Genomic DNA, 8,531 nt, shown 5'->3' on the forward strand with positions numbered 1-8,531 from the left:
CCCACCTTACCTTACTCTAACCCACCACTAACCACCATCCTATCACTGTAGTCGTCACAGCTACCACCCTGCCACCTATTTCTCCACTCTGGCCTCACCCCATCGCCTCACCCCACCCTGCTTGTCCCCAACAACCCCCACCTATAGAGCAGGGGTGGGGCAGGAGTGGTGGGGAGGGGTTGGGTGGTGGAGTAGGGTTTGGGTAGGGGTGGAGCGGAATGATAGTTGTGACGATGACAATAGTGACATGGTGGTTGGTAGGGTGTGGGTGGGGCAATGGGTGGGATGGTCCAAACAAAGACGATTGTTCCAATTCTTTTTGACAGATTTCATTCCAATTCCTACTAACCAAACGCGTGGTCAAATTCGATCAAATTCCATTCCAGTTCCTTCAAAGTCAAATTCCTTTGATGAATTCTAATTCCATTATGTGAACCAAACATCCCCTTATTTTATAATCAACGGAATTGTTGAGCATTTGGCTCGGTTTCGATTTAAATAAGTCTTTGGGAAATTTGTCTGATTTAATTTGCTCTATGTTGGGTTTTTAGGGTTTTTATGAGCTTTTATGGTAGGGGTGAGCATAAGCGGGTACCTGCCCTATTTAACAGGAACCGGAACCGGCGGTTCTTGAGATATTGGAACCGGGACCATAATCGGTTAGAGCGGTTCTTGAATTTTTAGAACCGGAACCGCCGGGAACCGGTTCCGGTTCCGGTTCCGGTTCCGGGTACCCGCTTCCTAAAATATTAAAATTTTGTTATTTAGAAATAAAAAATAAAACATTGCCAAAACACTAAATAAATAAACAAGAATACAAATTGTTATACGGAATAATGGTTACAAATATTGTTTAACGATTACAAACCATAATAGACTAATAGTAAATGTTGAAAGTTTAACGATTACATACTATAATTGTAAATGTTCAAAGCTTAACGATTACATACTACGAATCCAATTAAACATACAATTTGAAAAAATACGAATCATTTTATCTCAAATTCTGAATCTCGTTTCAACTTCTTGCATACCCATCGCATCCTCAACCTCGTACGGTACCTGTGAATAATTGAGTGTTAAAAAAACTACACAAACTCGTAAAAAACTGCACATATTTTTAACAAAAAACTACACAAATTTTATTTAAAAAAAACTGCACAAACTTTGTATAAAAAATTGTACAAATTATATAAAAAACTGCACATATTTTTAAGATAAAACTACACATTACATAAAAAACTGCACAAATTATATAAAAAACTTCACAAATTATATTTAAAAAATTAATTATTATTTTTAATTGAAAAATACCGGGTATCCTCCAGTTCCGGTTCAGGATACCCGCCGGTTCCGGAAAATTGAGAACCGGAACCGGAACCGGAACCATTCTCAACCGGTTCTGTATTTTAGGAACCGGAACCACTCATATCGGTTCCGGTTGCGGAACCGGTAGTTCCAAGGCAGTTCCGGGTCCACAAGTGGGTACCCGGTTCTGCTGCTCACCCCTAGCTTATGGCATATTTATTTAATATATTACACGTTTTGGGTGCATTACTATTCAGTTAGTGTCATGTACTATTAGACTGTAATGCAGTGCATCCACAGGTATAAGAGTCGGTTTTATGGAATATGAAAGGGACGAGATTCTCTAATCATAACTTGGAAATAGGCATTGTGATTATTATGTAATTAGCAAGTGAACTAGCTTAAGTTGAAATTCCTTAATTATAAATTGTAAATTGGAAATTGGAAATAAGCATTGTGATTGTTATGTAATTTCCAAATTTACAAGCTTATCATCTTATTTGACTATGGACTGGATTTGGTTGGTGTCAATGGTTATTTATCCATAAGAGATGCTCATATAACATTGATCGTGGCTTACTTATGTGTTCACCACATTTGATGGATACGGGTCTCCCCCGTCCCCAGATGGTGTTATTTCCGGGTATAGTAATATCTTTGTTTTCAAGTATGGAATATTCTTCTAACATTTGTAATTTTGGGTTTGAACCTTATTTGCCATTTTCAGGGCATTTTGAATAATAGTGTCTTTTTATCCATGATTAAAATAATTGGAAAGATGTTGCTTTTACGTTAAAGATATTTTATTGAGAAATTTTACATTTAATAACCAGTCTTTCAATTTTACCGTTATATTCTTATGATGAAAACTGTTTGAGCTCACTAGGTGTTAAAGCCTAACCTTTTTCTTTGTCGGCATGTGCATCAAGTCCTTGGAGTAACGGTACTAGCGACATTGAGATGTGATGAGTGCTAGTTAGAGGAACGAGAAGGATCTGCTTATTGATGAGGTATCCGCACTTGGAGGTAGCGACTATTATTGGGTTTTAGTAACACACGACCTTGACATAGTCTTGATATAAGACTTGGTTTATCAATTATTGAAGTTGAATGTAGTTTTATCATTCAAATAAACTTAGTATTGATTTTTAGAAAGGGTTTTAGTCTTTATTTGATGAATCATCGAAAATTTTAATTTAGTCGCTCTTTCCAAACTGAGGGTGTTACACGGATACCGGTAAGATTTAACACTATTATAACTTACTTTACCGGGTAAGATTGTAGTCATTCGAAACACTATCATATGTAACCGTAAGTGCCATAGTATGAATCTCAATAAAAAAATGTAAAAAACACATAAGAGTATTAACAAGAAAAATATTGGATCAAGACAATCATCATGTGTATTGAATATCAAAGAATGATTACAAATGAATCTGATTAGAGAAATCTATACAATCTGTGTATGAAAAGTTTCCTATCAATGTCTAACTAACTTCTATTTATACTAGAACGGAAATGCTATGGTTACAAGATTTACGTGACAACCCTATTACAAATATACATGTGTTCTTTACTCTTTATACAGAAAATATTCAATCTTGAGAAACAGTCTTTAGATAAACTACTAGGTGGCTTTTGTTTTTTAAGAGATGCTGAAGTCTGAAGTCTGATTTCACTTCTGATTTTTAAGAGGTGGTGCTGAAATCTGAATCAGTCAGACTGTTTGTTTTTGTAAACTGACAAACGTCTAAAGTTTGAAATCTGAATCAATAGTTTGCTTTTGTAACCAACAAAACATATGAATATGTATAATTTCTGATTTCACTTCTGTTTATGTTCCCAAGATTCCTTTAATTCTTTCTTCTCCTCCACATCAAGTCTTCCATCCTCAATCTCCACCCTCTTCCCACCACCATCAACCACCGTCCACCACCACTCCTTCTCTAAAATCCAACGCCCAAATCCACCTCTAAAATCGAAGCAAATCACCATCATGATGAAAACTACAGGGACAAAAATACCTTGATTCATGAGGATAAAGGTGCACAACTACTGGTTTGCACAAGAACGAAAACACAGTGGCGAAAACCCACAGAGAAGAAAACCCTCTTGATTTGGATCTAATTTGGGTCGATTTGAAGCCACCAGAGGCGATGGAGGGTGAAGTCGATCGATTGAGACGGTAAGGAGGGTGAAGTCGATCGATTGAGAGGGTGAAGTCGATCGAATGATGAAGTAGAAATCGGTTCTCTGGATAGTTTTTAGGATTAAGAGGAAAATAAGTGGCTAGGTTATCACTTAATTTTTAAGAGGAAAATAAGTGATAAGTGGCTCTGAAAGAAAAAGAAAAACAAACAGTCTGAATTGCCTTATGTCTGACCGAATCAGACATAAGTGGTAAAATAAGAGCTTTTTTCAAAAAACAAACACCACCTAACTGTCTAATTCTAGAGAGAGTATCCAGAGTTAGCCTTAACTCTGTCGAACTCTGAAGACTTTAGCACTTGTATAGATTTAACACCCGAACTCTGGAAAGCTTCTTCAGACTTGTTCTTCAATTCTCAACATACTTCTTCAAATTTTCCTCTAACTCTGTGCACAAGTCTTCAGAATTTTTGCCGAACTTTGTGAACACTTCAATACCAAGTCCGAATGCGATACTTCAGATTTACACTTAGCAATATTCACAATTAACATGTGAACCAAATTCTTATATCTATAATCTCCCACTTTAGTTCAAATGTTTCTTCTTACGTCTAATCATATTCAACAAGTTTTCTTACAAATTTGAGTAGAAGCAGATTTCTAAAATTCAGTTGAGCTTGGATCAGATTTATCATTTTTTCAATCAATCTCACATTTTGACCCATTTTCTCCTTCTTCTTTTCTGGAAATACTTTGATCATTCTCAAAGTTCCCGAGGAATACTTTGCTGCTTCATCACTCTGAAAAACAATTTAGAACCCTTGCTTTCTGTCCTGAATATGAAGCCTGGTTCTAGATCCTCAATGACTGGTCTAGTTTTGAACTTGTGAATGTCTTTGACATAAATGTCTGGGACTATAAGAAAAACTTCCTCTTTGTTCAGCTCCACTGCAACATGAAAATCAACAAGTGGAGCCCACTTTACAGCTCTTAGCATACCATGCCTTATTGCACTAATAGCCTTTTTGTACCTTGAAACATTGTCTTTGAAGGTGTTGTTTGCTATAAACTTCCCATAGATCATGAAGATTGATGTTTCTGAAATCTGCTTCACTGAATTTATACAGCTTCCCATATTCTCTATGCACAATAAACTCAACATAGTTGAAGTTTCTAAACCTCTTGACTTGTACATCATCAACCTTGGTAGTCCTCAAATCAGAGTACAAATGATTTTTAATCATACCAATTCTGTCCAAGAAATTCCAATATCTTGATTTGAATCCTTTGGACTTCATATCAAATGTATCCAGATAACTCACTACATTATGTTTTCTTAAGTCTTGAACAAGTTTATGAATCTGAACTCTAAAAAGAATTCATTTGCATCAACTTGCTTAAACTCTTCTTTAGCTTCCTCTTTCTTTTCAACAACACTTACTTCATCAATTGGCTTCTCTAATTTTGAAGGCTCTTCAATCACTTTCTCTGTGTCTATCTTCATTTCATCAATTAACAAGTATCAAGAATCTTCTTCTCAGCATTTAGAGTTCAGATGAATAAAGAATTCGAATGGGAAATCCAGATCATTTGGATAGGATTCCTTCTCTTTTTCTTCAATCATACAGACTTTGGAACATTCAGAGACTAGAGATCTGAGATTTAATCTTTCTATAATCTGCTTGATCATCTCAGACTTGATTACCATATCACCATAGCTTTACAACTTTATGTGCTTAAGGAACCACTCCATAGTAGCATTGGAGAATTTAGGAACTTCTTCAACTTTGAAAAGGCTTATGCAGAAAGAATTTGGATTTCGAAAGGAAAATCCAATCTCTTGATTGAATACAAAGGTATTTACATTTGTACATCATATGTATCAAATTTGGGCCCCTTAAGATTGATCTCTTCCAACTTTCTATCAAGTGCCAGCTGGAAATCATATAATGACAAATTCCTTATGTAAATTCCCATGATCCTTCTGTTTCAACTTCAAACACAGGCTCATCTACTTTTTCACAAAAAAAAGTAGGAACATCTGGTCTTCAAGCTTTAGGCTGTACAAGTCTGCATTTGTAATTACACCTTCTGAATTGTCTTCCCTTACAACATAGAAAGACAAGTACTTGACCATTCCAAAACTTCTTTTATCAAGGCTCTTGATTTTCTTTATTGGATTCTTCTCATTCAACTTTTTACTATTTTGTCTGAATCTTTAGAACATAAGATAACCTTCAGGCCAGCTGCCATCCAATATGTGCTCAATAAGGTGATCCTCCTTCTCACTTGGCCCTTCATTCAACTCATCAACATTTTCAAACTTTATTACATCCTTGTACATAAGAATATAGTTCACTTTTGGAAAAATGGTGCTAATAATGATCTCTTCAGGCTTTTCAAATAATAGTTCCTTCAAGAATATTTGTTCTACCACAGAAACTTCCAACATAGGAAGATTTATCCTTGGGATTTGAATGAATGGCCTATAACTTCAATAGAGAATGTTATCTGCCATCCTTGTAAACCAACTTAGATGACCAAACATCCTGGCCTCTACGCCTTTAAGTACATTTATGTTCCTCACTTCAAAAACAAGGTCTTGGTTGAAGAAGTCTCTACAAATTGACAATCCATCAACAAACCTATCAAGTGATCTACATACCCCAGAAGATGCGATTAAGCTCTTTATCCTTTCAAGTAACATTAACTCTTGACTTTGTACAAAATTTTCTACTTCTGAATAGGCTGTATATACAACTAACTCAAAAGATACTTCATAATCATCTTCTTTTAAAGAAATCACTTCTGTATCAGAACTAGAAAGTTCTTCTTGATCAAAATTTACAGTTGCTTCATCATAATCCATTAACTCTATATTTTCTGATTCTGACTTGTCACCTTCAGCTTCACAATGTACAGACCTGGATTCAGAACCCTGATCAGAACTTCTTTCAACTCTGTCTTTTAGGATCCTTCTCCCCCTCATGATCATCATGCACCCTTTTGACCCCTTAGCTTCTTGAGAACAACCCAAACTTTTAATATCCTTCTGAACAAGCTTCACCATATACTACAAATCAGTGAGTTAATTATGAACTTCTTACACTTGGGCTTTAGTTGCAAAGACTCAGTTTAAGAAGGTTGCATAACCACAGAAATGGGCACTGCAGAAGACGCTTGTGGTTGAGTCCGAGGCTGAGTTTGAGACTGAGATAATTGAGCAAGTATATTTCTGAATAGCAACTTAAAGTTCTTCAAAATTCATATTAGAAAGAAATGACTTCAAACTTGGAAACATAATTCTCTAAAATGTTCTGCATTAATCTATTATTTACAAAAGAATCTGCATGCACTTTCTCTATCTATTCTTCTAGAGCCATGAAATTTTTGTCTACTTCATCCAGCTTCTCAAGGAGTTCATTTCCCAAATTATCCACCTTATGCACCATTGGATTATTTTTCGTCAAATCATGGAGTTTGTTATGAATCTCTCCAAATTCATCTTTACAAAAGTTACTAAAGAATTGGAATTCATTCCTAGTAACAATTGTGCCAAGGAAACCAGGATCAACAGATGATCCTGTTAACATATCTATAGAAGTAGGTTAGCCTGTGGATACAACGAATGTATCATGTACAACGAATGTATCATGAAATGAGACTTCAGCTATGTTCATCTCACCAGGTCTTCCGTCCAATCTTTGAGTATCCATTAGAGGAACCTCTATGGATGTTGTTGCAGCTTGACACACAAGCTGTATGGTGAAGTCAGTAAGACTTGTGCTAATGTGAAAGAAAGAAGCATCTTGTGCTTGATTAGGATCAATATTGGGTGAACTCCTAGACTCAATATATGCAGAATGAAAATGAAGAGGGGACATATTTTCCTCTTCTTCAATACCAAGGTCTTCCAAATGAGCACTTACTACATTATGTGTTGCTTGCCTTAATTATGTTATTTAAACATCACTTTTTTTAGAAGGTGATGAGTGGTGGGGTGGGATTACATCAAAATTTGGCATGGGCTCACTTCTTTCTTCAATGATGTTCACCAAGAAATATGGAACAACAGTATGTGTGGTTTCCCAATTGGTAACAACTACATCAAGGTTTTCTTTTTGTTTTAACCTTGTACTCACATCCTCCCGTTGATTTTTATTTCTGCTACTCATGCTCCCCATTTCATTTTCCTTAACAGTACTCTGAGGAGGTTCATCCCCATGAACATCCTCCCCAACCCTCAATTCTTTTGACCCCTCACTTCACAAACTAATGGTGTGCCTTCTTGGGTAGGGTCTATCGGTTCTGGTAGCCCTAAAGAAGAGAAATAGTTCCTAAGTACCTGATTTTTATATGGTAGATAATCCCTAAGTCAACAGATAGTACTTGATGGTTTGGGTACTTTGATAGGGGCAAAAATTGCCTTAGAGAGTCCATTTTGAACTTTGGTGCTTGAACAACATCCTCTCTTCTTGGAATTTGAGGATTGGCAAAGAGCTCCCGTGATTGCAAGCTGTTAGAACCTTTGGTATTGAATATAGCCTGAGGCTTCACAATGTAAGCATTCATATTTGTCAGTAGTAGTGTAGTATAGTCATAATGTTTGTTCATTGCTATTCCATAAAAGATTGTAAGTATAGTTCTGTTGGCTTGATCTTGACTTCCAGATTTGCCAGATATACACCTGTTTACAATAAGAAAAGACAGTACCATACAGGAGGCAAGTCCTTCCTCTTGAATGAGGTAAGTAGAGTCAGATTTCCATTGTACCCAAGAGATATGAAGTCTGCAATCATATCCTCAGCAGAAGGTAGCTCATCAAACTCTGTCTTTCCCTCAATTTCATCCTTAGCTGGAAATGATAGCATATTCCTAATGTTGGAAACACTTAGGGGCTGTTTGGTTCGTGGAATGGAATTCGATGGAATTGGAATTCATCAATTGAATTTGACTTTGAGGGAATGGAATGGAATTCAATGGAATTTGACCATGCATTGTGATTGTGTTTGGTTGCATGGAATTGGAATGAAATTCTTAATGGAATTGGAATTTTTTTGTTTGGTTCACGGAAT

This window comes from Cynara cardunculus (assembly GCF_001531365.2).
Source record: "Cynara cardunculus var. scolymus isolate 2C chromosome LG 14, CcrdV1, whole genome shotgun sequence".
In the NCBI taxonomy this organism is placed as follows: Eukaryota; Viridiplantae; Streptophyta; class Magnoliopsida; order Asterales; family Asteraceae; genus Cynara; species Cynara cardunculus.